The sequence below is a fragment of the Pogoniulus pusillus genome, chromosome 13, assembly GCF_015220805.1.
Source record: "Pogoniulus pusillus isolate bPogPus1 chromosome 13, bPogPus1.pri, whole genome shotgun sequence".
NCBI lineage: Eukaryota > Metazoa > Chordata > Aves > Piciformes > Lybiidae > Pogoniulus > Pogoniulus pusillus.
The window spans coordinates 16,220,505-16,238,665 of record NC_087276.1 but is presented as its reverse complement, the minus strand read 5'-3'; the positions used below and the strand labels follow the sequence as shown (position 1 = coordinate 16,238,665).

The 18,161-nt window shown below is 56.5% G+C and overlaps 1 protein-coding gene across 2 annotated transcripts in view; it reads left to right on the top strand.

Moving 5' to 3' along the window:
• Positions 1-6,683: 6,683 nt before the first annotated feature.
• The window catches only part of LOC135180580 (ankyrin repeat and fibronectin type-III domain-containing protein 1-like), a 250,354-nt gene continuing 238,876 nt past the window's right edge, over positions 6,684-18,161 (top strand). For both annotated transcript variants that reach the window (XM_064153127.1, XM_064153126.1), the window contains exons 1-2: positions 6,684-6,868; positions 12,725-12,826. The gene's annotated coding sequence lies outside the window, so the exon portion shown is untranslated. The remainder of the gene's footprint in view (positions 6,869-12,724; positions 12,827-18,161) is intronic.

Sequence of the window (18,161 nt, the reverse complement as noted above, 5' to 3'; positions counted from 1 at the left end):
GCAGGGAGGGAGGATCTTCTGTCCCACCAACAGCAGAGGCTTGATCTCTGATTCTCCTCAGGGTCCACAGATCTTGTCCAGCTCTCTGGAGGTCTTCTTTGGCCATGTGTCTGGAAGGAAGTGAGGTGGTTTAGGGGCAAAACCAGTGTTGGAGCAAGGAGAGCTGTGCTGCACAGTGAGACCTGGGGGCAGGTGGACGTTCTGGTGTGCAGCAGGCACAGCAGGAGCTTTTCTCACATGTCCCAGGAGAACACGGAGTGTTTAGCACAGGCAGCTCTCCAGAAAAGAACCAGAGCAGTGTTTAGTAGGCCACAAGGGAATCGGTGGATTGATCCTCTGCCTGGTGTATGCACTTGTTAAAGATCATCACATTAACACATCCTCAAAATCCTGGGCTCCAGGAGAGATGGGGAGAGACTTTTGACAAGGGCTGGGAGTGCCAGGACTAGGAACAATGGCTTTGAGCTGGGAGAGGGGAGGCTGAGAGTGGAGAGGAGGAAGAAATTCCTTGCAGTGAGGGTGGTTAGAGACTGGCACAAGTTGCCCAGGGAGGTAGTGGCTCACAGAATCACAGCATATGATCATAGATCACATGATTCTTTGATCCACAACCTCCCTGGAGGTGTTGAAGGCCAGGTTGGATGAGGCCTTGAGCAACCTGGGCTGATGGGAGGTGTCTCTGCCCATGTCAGGAGGCTGGAACTGAATGATCTGGAAGGTCCCTTCCAACCCAAATCTGCCAGGGAGAGGAAAGATCTCTACAAAGAAATCTGCTTCAGCACTTGCTGAAATGGAACCTTCTGAGAAAGAAACCCCAAACCCTCCTGTAGCCATGCCCTCACCACTAACAGAATCCCAGAATGGCTCAGGCTGGAAGGGACCTCAGAGCTCATCTGCTTCAACCCCGCTGCGATGGGCAGCAACACCTCTCACCGAGACTTGGTTGCCCAAGGCCTCATCCAAAGTCCACTGGGCTGTTCTGGTAGCCAAGACAGGATGATAAGCCATAGATTAATGAATTGATTCTCCTAATTGCTCTTTTATTGCTTCTCCTAATTACTCTTTTATTATTTCCCCTACTTAGTTAATAAGTAGGAGATAGAGGAGCAGGGAGGTGCCAGGTCTGAGTCTGTACTGCAGTGGCCACTGCTAGGAGAGGCTGCAGCCACAGGTTCAGATTTTCATGGAGCATTTGATGCTGTCTCTCCAAATCTCTGCACAGAATTGATTAAGGCAAGGCTGGATGTGGGACCTAACAACTACAGCAGGTGGAGGAAGGTATTTTGGGCTCTGCAAACATCACTGCCTCGTTAGGATCTGATTAATCAGTTCACAATAACATCAGATTGGCAGCATCTTCATCTCTGCTGCCTTCAGCTGCAGGCCATCCCATCAGCTATTGCATAGGTAAGAGCCCTTGATGAACTCCATCATGTCCCTGTGGGCAGCAATCATGTTCACAGACCAGCTGCTTGTTTGCCTTTATTCCATTTCAGCTTCCTCTTCTGCAGCTCCAAAATCAATGCAAGTCCCTAGGTGCTGGAAGTCTTTTCCTTACTCCTGAACTTGACTGAAGACAAAGAACCACAGAATTGTTTGGGGTAAAAATGCCCTCCAAAAGTATCCAGTCCAACCAGCACCCCCACATCCCCATGGCCACCAAACCCTGTCCCCAAGTGCCATGGCCACAGGTTTCTTGATCATCTCCAGGCATGGGGACTCCACCACCCCGCTGGGGAGCCTGTTCCAATCTCTGCAGCAAAGAAAGTTTTGCTCATCTCCAACCTAAGCCTCCCCTGGGGCAATTTCAGGTCATTTCCTCTCCTACTAGCATCTGGGGCTGGAGCATGTCTGGAGAAGGGCAACAGAGATAGGGAAAGGTCTGGAAAACAGGGCTGGGGAGGAGCAGCTGAGGGAGCTGGGGGTATGCAGCCTGGAGAAGAGGAGGCTGAGGGCAGAGCTCATTGCTCTCTACAGCTCCCTGAAAGGAGACTGGAGTCAAGTGAGGGTTGGGCTCTGCTCCCAGAGAACAAGTGACAGGAGAAGAGGAAATGGCCCCAAGTTGCCCCAGGGTAGGTTCATGTTGGACATGAGAAGAAACTTCTTCCCTGAAAGGGTTCTCAAGCCCTGGCCCAGGCTGCCCAGGGAGGTGGTGGAGTCACCATCCCTGGAGGAGTTTCCAAGAGGCAGAGCTGTGGTGCTGAGGGTCATGGGTTAGGCTCAGCCTTGGTAGAGTTACAGAATGGTTGGGCTCCATGATCTTAGAGAGGTTTTTCCAACCACCTTCCCAAATTCTCCACCTCTTGAACATCTTCACACTCCTGTGGAATTTCCACTGTGAGAGACACAAACTGTAGTCTTCAGCAGAAGCAGTCATTAGCTCTTGGTGGGGAGGCAGAGCAGTTTGTAGATGAAAATCTTGCTTCAGTTCCCTGTTGTCCTTTAAAGTAAGCTCTGATTAAGAGCCATCAGAGGTTCTTCCTCACAATCAGCAGCCGGGGCTTTCAGGAAGAAGCTTTTGTAAGATGGACCAGCCCCAAGATACCTTCTTTCATCATCTTCTGGTTCCCACAGGCAAGTTGATTGTGCCCCACAGCCTGGAATACCACAGCAACCTGTTCATAGCACATTCAATCAGTACCTCATTCCAACAGGCATCACCAGACCTCTGCCACCAGAAGACACCAGGTCAATCCCTGGGAATTCAGAGTTTGTCTGTCTTAGGCTGAACCCAGCCCTGACCTGAATGAATGGTTTAAGTTGGAAGGGACCTTCAAGATCACCCAGTTCCACCCCTCTGCCATGGGCAGGGACACCTCCCACCAGTCCAGGTTGCTGAAGGCTTCATCCAGCCTGGCTCCAGGCAACTCCTCCAGGAAGGGGACATCCATGACCTGCTTTAGCAGCCCGTGCCAGTCTCTCCACACCCTCACTGCAAAGAATCTTGCCCTCATCTCCACTCTCAGTCTCCCCTCTCCCAGCTCAAAGCCATTGTCCCTCGGCCTGACACTCCCAGCCCTTGTCCACAGTCCCTCCACCAGCTCTCCTGCAGCCCCTTCAGGCACTGGAAGGCTGCTCTGAGGTCTCCCTGGAGCCTTTTCTTCTCCAGGCTCAACAGCCCCAACTCTCCCAGCCTGTCCCCACAGCAGAAGTTCTCTAGCCCTATGATCACCTTCGTGGCCTCCTCTGGACCTTCTCCAGCAGCTCCAGGTCCTTCTTGTTTTGGGTGCCCCAGAGCTGGAGGCAGTGCTGCAGGTGAGGTCTCACAGAGCAGAGCAGAGGGTCAGAATCCCCTCCCTGTGCTGCTGCTCTCCCTGCTCTGGCTGCAGCCAGCACACAGCTGGCTCTGGGCTGCCAGTGACCAGTGCTGGCTCCTGGGCACTTTGGCACCAACTGATATCCCCAAGGCCTTCTCCTCCAGGCTGCTCTCAGCCACTCCTCACCCAGTCTGGATTTGTGCTTGGGATTGCCCTGACTAAGCTGCAGGACCTTGCACTTGGCCTTACTGAACTTCATGAGGTTGCCCTGTGCCCACCTCTCCAGCCTGTCCAGGTGCTTCTGGATGGATCCTTCCCTCCAGATGTCAACCAGGCCACACAGATTGGTGTCAGCTGCAGGTCTGCTGAGGAGGGGTCTGGTTCAGCTCCTCAGATGGAGGGGAGGGCAGACACTTGTGGAGAGCTGCTGATGGGCTGTCTGAGAAAGTCTGCAAGCCCTTGCCTTCCCCGGGGATCAGCCTGTGCTTTACCTTCTCTGTTCTCAGCCTTTATCTTTAGACTGAGCTGCCAAAGCAGTGGTGGCCTTACAATAGGAAGGCTTTGGGTGGCCATGGCCTCTGTTTCAAGTCAGAAGCCCCAGACAAGTGGCTAATTCTGATTGTGGTTTGTCTGGGAAGATGTTTCCCTGACAATTAAATCACCTGGACAAAGGTTGTGCTCTCCTGCAAGTTGGGGCAGTGTGGAAGGACTGAATGAGCTGGAAACCCTCTTTTTATTTTCTCTCTGTTAGGTGACTTCAGCTTTAGAAGGGAGCTGAAGGCAAGAGGGACCCACCCTGAAGGGAACCACCTCTTCAGGTACGAAGACAGACACTGAAACAGGCAGGTTGTGGTTGTCCCCTCCCTGAAGGTGCTGAAGGCCAGGCTGGAGGAGGCCTTAAGCAACCTGGGCTGGTGGGAGGTGTTCCTGCCTTTGGCAGGGGGGGGTGGCGCTGGATGAGCTTTGAGGTCCCTTCCAACCCAACCTACTCCATGATTCTGTGGCTGTCAGCAGATGTTGTCACTGCAGCATCTCCCTCTGCTGGATTCCATGGCTGACTTTGTCTGCTCCTCCTCGGCCAGACATAAAGCATGAGGAGAATGCTGCTTTGGAGATGGACTGATGAGGCTCTGCTGTTGCCAGCCCAGAGGTTAATGCTAATGGAGGGTTTCAGTGCCCATTTGCCTCAGGTGCTTCTCCAGTTGGGCTGGTCAATGGCAGAACTCTTCATCTGCAAAGCCCCAGGCAAAGCCTGGTGTCAGGGGCATTGCTAATGCAAGGCAGCCATGGGCAGCTGCTGGGCTGGCAGCAGAGGCTGCTCACACAAACCATTGCTGTCTGAGCCTTCTGAGCAGAGCTCAGCTTGGACTCAGAGTCTGTGGCCCTGCAGCCTGGCAGGTGGATGGGCACAAAACACCAGTGGGCACAGTGCTGCCCATTTCCTGCCAGCTCAGTGGATAAAGAACTGGCTGGATGATTGCATCCAAATTGCAGTGCTCCGTGACTCGATGTCCAGATGGAGATGGGTGACAAGTGGGGTCCCTCAGGGGTCTGCACTGAGTCCAGTGCAGTTCAGAGTCTTCATCAGTGATACAGGCAGTGAGACTCATGCACCTTCAGCAAATCTGCAGATAATACCAAGCTGAGTGCTGTGGTTGACAAGGGATGAAGGGTGGGATGGGAGCCATCCAGAGGGACTTGGACAGGCTGGAGAGTTGGCTGAGGAGAACTTCATGGGGTTCAGCAAGCCCAAGTGCAGTCTCCTGCATCCAGGTCAGGACAATCCTTGATGTCAATACAGGCTGAGGGCTGATGAGATTGAGAAGCACTTGAAGCTGCTGCTGGAAGAGAAGCTGGGCAGGGACCAGCAGTGGGCACTGGCAGCCCAAAAGGCCAAGGGCAGCCTGGGCTGCACCCAAAGCAGCGTGGGCAGAGATGGAGAGAGGGGATCCTGCCCCTCTGCTCTACTCTGGGGAGGGACTTTTGACATGGGCTTGTGATAGGATGAGGAACAACGGTTTGATACTGGAGAAGGAGAGATTTAGATTGGTCATCAGGAGGAAGTTCTGCACAATGAGCTTGAGCAGACACAGGCACAGGTTGCCCAGGGAGGTGGTGGAGGCTCCATCCCTGGACACATTCAGGATCAAACTTGATGTGGCCCTGGGCAACCTGCTCTAGTTGGAGGTGTCTCTGATGCCTGCAGAAGGGTTGGACAAGATGACCTGGGAAGGTCCAACCCAATGCGTTCTGTGATTCCCTGTCTGAATTCAATAGAGGTGGACACAGAATGTTCTGGACCATTCTTGCTGGCCAAGAAGGATCTGTGTGGATGAATTCCAGCACCTCCATGTCTATTTTATATATACTGTGGTGTGTATAACTAGGGAGGGAGGAGGAAGAATGTTCATCAGGGACTAACAGCAGCCCTCAAAGAGGAGTTTGTAGTGATGGAAAAGAAACACCCTGGCTCTTTGTTCTTGCTGGCTTCATGGTAGGAGGTTTCCTTTGATGCACATGAGACCTCACACCTCTGCATGTGAGGTGGCTGAGGTCCTGCCCACAGTCACAGAATCACAGAATCACCAAATGGCAGGGGTTGGGAAGGGCCTCTGGAGATGCATCGAGTCCAGCCACATCTCAGCATCCTACAGCATCCTGCCTCTTGTGCTGTGCTCGCCAGCAGGGCCCCTGTTTGAAGGGTGCATCGCTGTGCTGCTCCCAGCCCCCCAGCTGTAGCAGATGGCTCCTCACACGGAGCTTGTCAGTGCAGATACCCAGAGGCTGCACCAGGGGCTGTAAGGTGCTCACACGGAGCCTGTCAGTGCAGTCACTCAGAGGGTGAGACCCACACCAGGGGCTGTAAGGTGCTCACACGGAGCCTGTCAGTGCAGTCACTCAGGGGCTGAGACCCACACCAGGGGCTGTAAGGTCCCCCCCAACCCATCCCGTCCCCTGATTCCGTGGGTGCGTGGAGTACCATCCCTGTGCTCCCCCCGTCCCGGTGCCCTGCCCGCAGCAGGCCGGGCCCGGCGGGACGGGCAGGGGGTGCGGGGAGCGCGGTCGCGGCTCGGGTTCCGCCGCTCCGGTTCCGCCGCTCCGGTTCCGCCGCTCCGGTCGCGGCTGCAGCGCGATGCGGGCAGGTCCGAGCCGGGTTCGGTAAACCGGGAGCGTGAATGGCAGCGGAGCTGCGGCACTGCAGCAGAGTTCGCGGCACGGCCGAGCCTCGGTAAGCGCCGCCGCGCTCGCTGCTCGCGGGGCAGGAGCCCTCCGGGGGCTTCCCCGGGTGCTCACCCCGGACACCCTCTGCGGGCGGGCCGTAGCTCTTCCCGGGCCGGCAGAGCGGGTCTGAGAGACCCCGTTCCGTTCCGTCCCGTCCCGTCCCCCCCCCCCAGGCCCTCCCGGCGGTCGAGCATCCCGGGGCGGGGCGGGCTGGGCTGGCCGGAGGACGGGGGTGGCTCCCGGGGCCGCCCCTCTGCCCGCTTCCTCCGCCGCCTGCCCCGGGCCACGACCGGAGCTTGCTGCCCACCGCCGGCGGCGGTAGCAGGGCCGTGCCGGGTTCCTCGGCTTCATCCCCGGCGTGCGGCAGGAGGGGCCCGAGGGACGGCGGAGTAAGTGAGCGGGCTGCGGCGGGAGCGCTCCCCTCTCCACACCCCCTCCCCCTTCCTCCCTCCCTTCTTCTTGCCTCCTTCCCCCCCCTATTTCCCTTCCTTTGCCCCTTCCTTTCCCGCTCTGCCCTATCCGCAGGGCTCCCTCACCTCGGCCGGGGCCGTGGGTCGCTCGGGGCCGCGCCGCAGGACCCGGCAGTTGCAAAACATCTCCTGGCTCTGCAGCGCGCCCGGGATTTGTTTTTCCCTTCCCTCGTTCCCCTTCCACCGGGAGCAGCTGACGGCTCGGCGGTACTGGCTGCGGGGCGGGATTACTTCATGCTCCTGCAATGCTGCCGCTCCTGCTGCTCGATGTTTGGGTGGTAGGAACCGACCCGGTGCAATTAGGGGTGGCTCACGGTGCCTCTTGCCCTCCCCAGGTCCCACTTCGCTCACTAGGGCTGTTCTTTTCCTCTGCTTTTTTAGTTTCAGTGAGGAGTTCGCATCCCAGCTTGCTGCTGGTGCCCTGGCTCCTGCAGCCACCAGTCGTACCAGTGTGAATCCCATCATGGTGGGGGATGGAGGGTACCTCTCGTGATCATGATCAAGAACTTCACCGTGAGCCAGCAGCGTGCACTGAGCAGCCCAGAGCCAGCTGTGTGCTGGCTGCAGCCAGAGCAGGGAGAGCAGAAGCACAGGGAGGAGATTCTGCCCCTCTGCTCTGCTCTGCCCTCACCTGCAGCACTGCCTCCAGCTCTGGGGCTCCCAGCACAAGAAGTACCTGGAGCTGCTGGAGAGGGTCCAGAGCAGGCAACAAAGATGATCATAGTCTGGAGAACCTCTGTTGTGGGGACAGGCTGGGAGAGTTGGGGCTGTTGAGCCTGGAACAGAGAAGGCTCCAGGGAGACCTCAGAGCAGCCTTCCAGTAACTGAAAGGTCTGCAAGAGAGCTGGGGAGGGACTTTGGAGAAGGGCTGAGAGTGCCAGGCTGAGGGACAGTGGCTTTGAGCTGGGAGAGGGGAGACTGAGAGTGGAGATGAAGAAGAAATTGTTTGCAGTGAGCGTGAGGAGAGAATGACAGAGGTTGCTCAGGGAGGCTGTGTATGCCCCCTGCCTGGAGGTGTTGAAGGCCAGGTTGGATGAAGCCTTGAGCAACCTGTGCTGGTGGGAGGTGTCCCTGCCTATGGCAGGGGGTTGGAATTGGATGATCTTTAAGTTCCCTTACAACCCAAACCATTTTATGAATGCATGATCCTCTAGTCCATCCCCCAGCTGCAGTAGGATCACCTAGAGAAATCACACAGGAATATGTCCAGATGGATTTGGAAGCTCTCCAGAGCATGAGGCTCCACAACCTTTCTGGGCATCCTGCTCCAGGGCTCTGCCATCCTCAAAGTCAGCTGCTCCTTATGATTTGTAGCAGCTCTGAGGTCTGCCTTGCTTCTCCCAAGATTGCTTTCCTCTTCTGATGGTGAAAGTTTGGTTTCCTCAGGCCTTTCTGAGAATGAGGGGACAGGAAAAGTTGTTCTATAGGTGGCACTGAAATTCAGGCAGCCAAAGCTGCAGCAGAGGAGCAGAGGCTCTTCCAGGAATTTAGTATGTCTGGGTGTGCTCCTTGGGAAGCCTGTTAATGAGGAGGAGGAAATTAAGTGTCTCTTTAAAGCAGAAAGACCAAGGAGGTGAGTCCTGGACACTGAGTCCTTTAGGCTGGGAGACAACAGCATGCTTAAACTTGGGGATGAGCAGCCTGGGACTGGTCCTTGGCTGGCCTGGATGCATGAAGAATGTGCAGGTGAAGGGCTAGTTTGTGTCTGTTTCACACTGAGCTTGCCTGTGTGTTCCACTTCAAAGGGAGAAGCAAACCTGCTGGAAAGCAGCTCCATGCAGAAGCACCTTAGAGTCCTGCTGGACACGAAGTTATCCATGGCACAGTAATGTGCCCCTTGTGGCCAAGAGGGCTGGTTGCCTCCTGGGGTGCAGAGTGTCGCCAGCCAGGCAAGGGAGGTTCTCCTGACCTTCTGCTCTACCCTGCTGGGGCTACATCTGCAGTCCTGGGTCCAGTTCTGAGCTCCCCAGTTCAGGAGAGACAGAGAACTGCTGGAGAGAGTCCAGGGCAGGCTGCAAAGCTGCTGAGGGGCCTGGAGCAGCTCTGGGAGGAGCAAAGGCTGAGAGCCCTGGGGCTGAGAGCCTGCAGAAGAGCAGCCCCAGAGGGCATCTGAGCAATGCTCAGCAAGAGATAAGGGAACTGTGGGGAGCAAGAGGCTGGAGCCAGACTCTTGTCAGTGGTACCCAGGTCCAGGCCAAGGGGCACTGGGCACAAAGTGGCAGCCAGGAGGTTCCATCCGAGCAGGAGGAGAAAGTTGTTTGTTGTGAGGGTGCTGGAGGCCTGGAGCAGTCTGCCCAGAGAGGCTGTGGAGTGTCCTTGTGTGGAGAGCTTCCAAGGGCAGCTGGGCACTGTGCTGCTGGGCAAGCTGCTGTGGGTGCCCTGCTTTGGCAGGGGTTTGGGCTGGATGATCTGCAGAAGTCCCTTCCAGCCCCTGCTGTTCTGTGATTCTCTGAAGATAGTGCTGAGGAGCACCATGCTTCCCTTCCTCAGCTGGTACCTTTTGCTTGCTCCTCACTGCCAATTGCAGCAGTAAAAGAGGGAGGCAGCTGTTTATCTTCCTCCTGCACTGTAAATATTGTGCCTGTCAAACAGTAACCCTAGAGATAATTAAAACCAGGGGATGGTGCTTCGTGCATCTCCACCTTGGGCTTCCCCTCAGGGTAGCATCCTCTGGGCTGCTGCTTTGCTTTTCTTGCCTGAATAATTAATTATCCACTGCAATTAGTGGTGCTGAGAGCTCCTGGGTAGTCCCTGGAAGCTGTACTGTGTTTTGGGGAGTTTAGAACTTGCTGAGCAGAGTGTTCCTTCCCTAGAAGGTAGGGCTGCTAGGTGGGAAACTTCCCATCCCAGCCTGCCCTGGGCACCTGGAAGTTGACCTTTGCAGCTTTCACCCCACCAGAGGTGGTTTTAGTTGGTAGATTTATTTAGAGTTGGTTGTGTCACAGAATCACAGCATGGTAGGTGTTGGGAGGGACCTCTGAAAGTCATCCAGTCAAACCCCCCTGCCAGGGCAGGTCACACAGGAACACATCCAGATGGTTCTTGAAAGTCTCCAGAGAAGGAGACTCCACAGCCTCTCAGGGCAGCCTGCTCCAGGACTCTGCCACCCTCACAGTACAGAAGTTGCTCCTCACGTTTAGATGGAACTCCCTATGGTCAAGTTTGTCTTCATTGCCTCTTGCCCTGTCACTGGGGAGCACTGAGAAGAGTCTGGCCCCATCCTCCTGACACTCATCCCATAGATATTTGTAAGCACTGATCAGTCCCTCTCAGCCTCCTCTTCCCCATGCTGCCCAGCCCCAGCTCCCTCAGCCTCTCCTCAGGTGAGAGCTGTTGCAGTGCTCTCAGCATCTCAGTGGCCCTGTGCTGGACTCTCCCCAGTAGTTCTTTGTCCTTTTTGAGCTGAGGAGACCAGAACTGGACCTAGATCTCAAGGTGAGGTCTCACCAGGGCAGAGTAGAAAGGGAGGAGAACCTCCCTCACCCTGCTGGCCACACTCCTTTTAATGCACCCCAGGATGCCAGTAGCCACCTTGGCCACGAGGGCACACTGCTGACTCATGGGCATGGCCTCAGCCAGAGTTAGAACTGCTACTTCCCGTAGTGGTTGCATGACTTAGCTTATGCCTTCCTGCTCTCCTGCTAAGCAAGAATCCACATCTCTTGTGATCTAACAACCATCCCTCAAGTGCTCCTCAGATCCAGGGCACTTGGAGCACACTGGAGCTCAGATGCTCTTCTGCAGTGCAAGGAGAGGGGGCTGGAAGAGTAGGCAAGGCAAATGGTTTGGTGTAGCTGCTCTGGGCAGCAGAAGAGCCAGAGCTGCTGCTAGGACAGTGAGGTAACCTTAGTTCCTCTTCCAGAGAACCTCTTCTGTTGGGCTGAGGCATCTCCTGCCCTGTGTAGGTCAAGGAGCTGCTGTAGCTGTCTGGAAGTGACCCCTGCTGTGATGTGAGTGGGAAGCAAATTGTGCTGCCACCGTTCTTCTGGGTGCAAACTCAGACAAGGCTTTGTGTGTTCCTCTGGGGAGTGACATCAGTGGCCAGTAGGGGCTGAGATGTTATCCGCAGGGTGGCAATCGTGGTGCCAATGGGTCAGCATTTCATTATCAGCCCCTACCTCCGAAGGAGGTATAGAATCAGAGAGCAAACACTGCCCTTGTTAGCTTAAATGATTTAATTGTTTTAGGAGGGCAGATGATGGGCATTGTGCTGAGCTCAGCTGCGGTGATTCTCCTTTCCTCCTCCACTTCCTTAGCCCCGGGGCTTGCAGCAGGGCCAGGAGGGAGGAACCTGTGTCTGAAGCCAGCAGCAGACTGGGGAAATCCTAGGCAGAGCTAGGAAAGGTGACTGCCAAAGATGTCACCTGTGGCAGAGAGCTGAGCCAGGCTGTAACTGAGAGCCCTGCCAGCCCTGGCTTCTGGCAGCCAGAACTGCAGATAGCATTGAGGTGCCCTTCGGTGTGCCAGCAGCAGTGCCTGGCTGCTCCCTGTCTGCCACAGTGCTGGGGGCATGGCCACTGCCCGAGGGGCTTAGAGAATCCTTGAGGTTGGAGGAGACCTCTGGGAGAACTTGATGATCTCAGAGCTCACAGCCCCACTGCTGCTGCCGAGCCACTGCCACAGCACCACAGCCATGAGGCTTTTAAACACCTCCAGGGATGGGGACTCCACCACCTCCTTGGGCAGTCTGTTCCAATCCATGACCACTCTTGCAGCAAAGAAATTGTTCCTCCTCTCCAACCTAACCCCCTTCTGGCACAAATTTAGGCCAGTTCCTCTCCAACTATCACCTGAGACTAGGGAGCAGAGCCTAACCCCCACCTGGCTGCAGCCTCCTCTCAGGGAGCTGTAGCAATGAGGTCTCCCTCAGCCTCCTCTTCTCCAGGCTGCACACCCCCAGCTCCCTCAGCTGCTCCTCCCCAGCCCTCTTCTCCAGACCCTTCCCCAGCTCTGTTGCCCTTCTCTGCCCCTGCTCTAGCTTCTCAATGTCCTTCTCAGAGTGATGGGCACAAAATTTATGCCAGGATTCAAGGTGTGGCCTCCCCAGTGTCCAGTCCAGGGGCAAAATCCCTGCCCTGTTCCTGCTGCCCACACCATTGCTGATCCAGACCAGGCTGCTGGTGCCCTTCTTGCCCCCCTGGGCACCCCCTGGCTCATCCTCAGCTGCTGTCACCCAGCACCACCAGGAGCTTTTCTACTGGGCAATTTCCAGTCATTTCCAAGCTTGGAGACTTCCTGGGGTTGTTGTGCCCCAAGGGCAGGACCCAGCAGTTGGCCTTGTTGAACCTCAGCCCATGGCTGCAGCCTGGCCAGAGCCCTCTGCAGAGCCTCTCTACTCTGCAGCAGATCAACACTGCCACCTGCAAGCTGCCTGAGGGTTCCTTCATCCCTTCACCCAGGTCATTGCTAAAGACACTGAAGAGAACTGGCTCAGTGCTGAGCCCTAGGGAACACCACTGGTGAGTGGCCACCAGCTGGAGCTTGGTTGTCCTGAGGTGGTGGAGGTGTTCCAGAAAGGTGTGGCCGTGGCAGCAGGGGACACGGTGGCCATGGTGGTGCTGGGTTGCTGGTTGGACTGGATGCTCTTGGAAGGCTTTTCCTGCCTTAATGATTCTGTGACTCTCTGCTACAACCTGCTTCCTAGTCTGCCTGCTGCATCCCATTGGGACCTCAGCCTCCCCCTTCCTGAGCACCAGGATCCATGTCCCACCCCTTTGGGGGAATCTTCCTTCTGCTTTTGCCCTTGTAACCTACCAGGTTGTGTCTCCTTCCCAGGTGTGCTGCTGCTTGCCCAGGCTGTGGAGCTGGTGGTGCTAATTGGAGGAGGTGTTCCCCCATCTGGAGTCGTGGTGGTGTCCCTGCTGTGCTGAGGCAGAGGTGAGACTGGCATGTTAGATGCACTAATGGTCCCACAGGGCAGAGGGGAAATGCCAGCTGGGGAGGGGGCTCTGTGAGGAAGCCCTTGGCAGGGTGCTGGTCCCTCAAGTGGGAGGTCAGGACTTGACTTGAGGGCTGATGTCTTTGTGCAGTGGCTGATGCCAAGAGGGAAGGTGTGGGAGAGCTTCAGTTGGACAGCAAAGCAAGGTGTTTCCTGGGGTTAATAGCTGTGATTGGACCTGGGAAGAAGAAGGAAGTGGAAGAAGAACTTGGGAATGCTGGTGGGCAAGTTAACAGCAGAGTGCCCTCATGGCCAAGAAGGGCAATGGTCTCCTGCAGTACCTTCAGAAGAGTGTGGGCAGCAGGGCAAAGGAAGTTCTCCTGCCCCTCTACTCTGTCCTAGGGAGTCCACAGTTGGAATCCTGGGTTCAAGTTCTGGGCTCCCCAGTTCAGGAGAGACAGAGAACTGCTGGAGAGATTCCAGGGCAGGCTGCAAAGCTGCTGAGGGGCCTGGAGCAGCTCTGGGAGGAGCAAAGGCTGAGAGCCCTGGGGCTGAGAGCCTGCAGAAGAGCAGCCCCAGAGGGCATCTGAGCAATGCTCAGCAAGAGCTAAAGGAGCTGTGGGGGGCAAGAGGCTGTGGCCAGACTCTTGTCAGTGGTGCCCAAGGCCAGCACAAGAGGCAAGGGGCACAAAGTGGCATCCAGGAGGTTGCATCTGAGCAGGAGGAGAAAGTTGTTTGTTGTGAGGGTGCTGGAGGCCTGGAGCAGTCTGCCCAGAGAGGCTGTGGAGTGTCCTTGTGTGGAGAGCTTCCAAGGGCAGCTGAGCACTGTGCTGCTGGGCAAGCTGCTGTGGGTGCCCTGCTTGAGCAGGGGGTTGGGCTGGGTGATCTCGAGAGGTCCCTTCCAACCCCCAGCATCCTGAGGTCTGTGGCTCTGGCTGTCCAAAGTGTTTTCTTGGTTCAAACAGGAGAGATGAGATGTGAGTTTGTGTCTGAGGAGGAGGAAACCTGCTGTGCAGGTCTGGCAGGGATCTGCCTTTGCTAGGGTGGATGTGCTTGTCCTGGTGCCTGCTTTGGAGAGGCCCAGAGGGAGGCTGCTGTACCCAGCACCACAGGCTGTTGTTTCTGTCTGGGCTGGGGCTGTCTCCATGCTGGCTCACAGCATCAGATGCCGGAGGCTTTCCAGGAAGCAGCCCTCTGGGTTTCTGCTGGCCTGGTTCTCCTCCTGTGCAGGGTGGCTTTGGAGGGATGGACTGAGCCCCAGAGCAGCTCAAGATGTGATGGACAGCAAGACTGTGTCAGAGCAGAACATCCTCAGTGAGTTACTAATGAGGCCAGGTCCTTGTCTTGCAGCAGGATCAGTTTGTTTGGGTCAGCTTTAGTAGCTTCCAGTGCTCAGGCACTCAGGGAATCCTGGAGTGGTTTGGGTTGCAGGGGAGCTTAAAGGTCAGCCAGTTCCAGCCTCCTGCCATGGGCAGGGACACCTCCCACCAGTCCGGGTTGCTCAAGGCCTCATCCAACACAGCCTTGAACATCTCCAGGGAGGTTGTGGATCACATTCTGTGATTCTGTGATCCACAGCCTCCCTGGGCAACCTGTGTCAGTCCCTCCCCACTCTCACCCTTCCTCATCTCCACTCTCAGTCTCCCCTCTCCCAGTTCAAAGCCGTTGTCCCCCATCCTGGCACTCTCAGCCCTTCTCCAAAGTCCCTCCCCAGCTCTCCTGGAGCCCCTTCAGGTACTAAAAGCCTGCTCTGAGGTCTGCCTGGAGCCTTCTCTTCTCCAGGCTGAGCATCCCCAACTCTCTCAGCCTGCCCCACAGTAGAGGTTCTCCATCCCTCTGATCATCTTCATGGCCTCCTTTGGCCCTTCTCCAGCAGCTCCATGCACCTCTTGTGCTCCAGAACTGGAGACAGTGCTGCAGGTGAGGCCTCAGCAGAACAGAGTAGAAGGGCAATGCTCCAACCCTGGGCCTTGAGCTCTGAACTGGCTCTTTGCTTGTCCTCAGGTTGTCATTCCCTGTGCTCCTTCTCACAGTCACCCCCCCATGCCCATCCATCAGAGCACTTGGCCACCTCAGCTGTCCCATTATGTTCTCTGCTCCAGCCTGCAGGCAGTGGAGGCACACGGGCAGTGCAGTGCCATAGGATCACAGGATGTTAGGGGTGGGAAGGGCCCCGATGAGAGGGAGTCCAACCCTGCTGCCAGAGCAGGACCATATCATGGAATCCTTCATCTGAAAAAGAGCCTTGAGATCACTGAGGCCAACCAGCAGTTCTCTTGTACCAAGTCCACTGCCAAGCCACATCCCCAAGCACCACATCTCCATGGCTTTTAAGCTCCTCCAGGGAGGGGGACTCCACCACCTTTTTGGGCAGCCTGCCAACCCTTGCTGTGGAAAAACCTTTCCCTAATGTCCAGCTTGGTGCAGCCTGAGGCCATTCCCTCAGCGTCCCATCCTATGAAGCGTCCTGGTAGCAGGTGCTGGAGCCAGGCTGCTGCTGCTGCCCTGGGGGCCTCTCTCTGTCTCTCCTTTAAGGACTTTTGAATTTCCCCCCTTTGAATTCCATTGCAGGCTCTTAGTTCTCCAGTCCCAGAGCCAGGGGAGCTCTGTGCTGAAAAGCTGCTGGAGAGGACTCTTTGGGCAAGTCTAAAAATACACCTGTCTGGCTGCGGTTGTGTGGGGGTAACCATGGCAACACGGCTGGGGAGCAGGGGTTAAAGACAATTGCACCAATTAAGGGGAAATGGAGCTGCTCAAGCACCTCAGACCTCAACAGTGAAGAGAGAAGCTGCAAAGCCTTTGTGTGGTACTCTTCTCTGCCCCACACCTTGGCTTGGGTCGATGGAAATTGTTCCCCTGAGGAGCATCCTGGGATCACAGAGTGCTTTAGGTTGGAAGAGACCTTAAAGATCAGCAAGTTTCAAGCCCCTTACCTTGGGCAAGGACACTTCCCACTAGAGCAGGTTGCTCAAGGCCCCATCCAACCTGCTGGAGCTCCAGTAGATGCAGGTTTGGCTCAGAGCCTCCGTGGGGACAGAGTGGCTGGAGAGCAGCCAGGCAGAGAGGGACCTGGGGGTACTGTTTGGCACCAACTGAAGATGAGCCAGCAGCGTGCCCAGGTGGCCAAGCAGGCCAATGGCATCCTGGCCTGTATCAGGAGTGGTGTGGCCAGCAGGACCAGGGCAGTCCTTCTGCCCTGTGCTCAGCACTGGTTAGATCACCCCTTGAGTCCTGCATCCAGTTCTGGGCCTCCAATTTAATAAAGATGTTGAGGTGCTTGAATGTGTCCAGAGAAGGGCAGCAAGGCTGGGGAGGGGGCTGGGGCACAGCCCTGTGAGGAGGGGCTGAGGTCAGCCCCAAGCCGTGCTGGCAGCAGAGCTGGGCAGGCAGGAAGGAAGCGGAGGCTGTGCAGCTGCGCTCGGAGGATGCTGCGCCCACTGGAAAGCTGCACTGGGGGTCTCCTGAGACGATTTAAGTGAAGGAAGCCACAATGAGGTCACCAGTTCAGTTCATGCAGGGATGGCAGGAGGTGTTGCTTAGCAGTTCTGAGGTGAGAAGTTCAGAAGGAAAGCAGTAAGAGAGGTCTGCAGCGGCTGAAGGGGGCTGCAGGAGAGTCTACATGGGCTAGTGGAGGTGTCCCTGCCTGTGGCTCTGCTGAGACCACACCTGCAGCACTGCCTTCAGTTTTGGAGCTCCCAGCACAAGAAGGACATGGAGCTGCTGGAGAGGGTCCATAGGACGCCAGGTAGATGATCATAGGGCTGGAGAACCTCCCCTGAGGGGACAGGTTGGGAGAGTTGAAGCTGCTCAGCCAGAAGAGAAGGCTCCAGGGAGACCTCAGAGCAGCCTTTTAGTGCCTGAAGGGGCTCCAGGAGAGCTGGGGAGGGACTGTGGAGAAGGGCTGAGAGTGCCAGGATGGGGGACAATGGCTTTGAGCTGGGAGAGGGGAGACTGAGAGTGAAGGAAGAAACTGTTTACAGTGAGGGCGGGGAGAGACTGGCACAGGCTGCCCAGGCAGGTTGTGGATCACATTCTGTGATTCTGTGATCCATAACCTCCCTGGAGGTGTTGAAGGCCAGGCTGGATGAGGCCTTGAGCAGTCTGTGATGGTGAGAGGTGTCCCTGCCCATGGCAGAGGGGTTGGCACTGGCAGATCTTGAAGGTTCCTTCCCACCCAAACCATTCCATGACTCTGAATAAGAGGGCCCTGGGACACCTCTCTCTGTGTGCAGGTGTGGATGCCCCTGCAGCTCCCAGGGATAGTTGCTTTGCCAGGCTGGGGGGCTCTTTGGGGTGGCATTGGCACAGGGTAGTTAGAAGCACAGCTCCCTGGGAGCATGCAGCAAAGTAGGCACTTGCAGGGGAGCTCCAGAGGAGGGTTGGACTCTTTAGTGTGGGCAAATGTGAAAGCAATGAGGGTGGTATCTGTGGCTGCCTTTGGATTTGCATCCCCTTGGGTTAGTCACACCATGATAGGGGTTGGGAAGGACCTCTGAAGATCACCCAGTCCAGTCCCTCTGCCAGAGCAGGGTCACCCGGGGCAGGTTGCAGAGGAACACATCCAGGTGGGTTTGGAAAGTCTGCAGAGACTCCACAGCCTCTCTGGGCAGCCTGCTCCAGGCCTCTGCCACCCTTCAATTAAAGAGGTTCCTCCTCGTATATAGGTGGCAGTGGAGCTGGAGGCCATCCTGGAGCTTGGGCTTCTTTGCATAGGATAAACAAGAGTGTGGAGGAGTCTGTGCTGGAAATGAGCCAGGCTGGGAAGGGGCAGAGCTGGCTGCAGGGTGTAGGGCAAGGCTGGGCTGTGCCTGGTGGCAAAGCTGCAGGCACACAAAGAGCCAGGAGCCTTCCCAGGCTCCAGCTCAGGTCCTTGGCTCCTGGCTGGGGCTGGTTGGGTGGGTGAGGCAGGAAAGCTGGTGTGGTGGGGATGTGACAGGGAGCAGAGAAGAGAGCTGTGGGGTCACAGAATTGCTGGCAGGCTGCTGGTGGAGCTAGGGGAGGATTTGTGCTGCAGCAGGAGCTGACCACTCCCAGAGCTGCTGGAGCTTCACTTGCTGCAGATTGGCATCAAAGCCTGTGTGAATGGGAGGCAGGGAGGGCACTAGGACTGCACCCTGCTCCACAGCTGGCTTGGGAGGGGCTGTCCCAAGGCTGCTTCTTGCCCTGGCCTTCATAGATTCGTGGAATGGTTTGGCTTGGAAGAGACCTTCGAGATCAGCCAGTGCCAGCTCCCTGCCATGGGGGAGGGAGCCTGTGCCTCCCACCAGCACAGGTTGCTCAAGGCCTTGTCCAGCCTGGCCTTCAACACCTCCTTGGGCAACCTGTGCCAGTGTC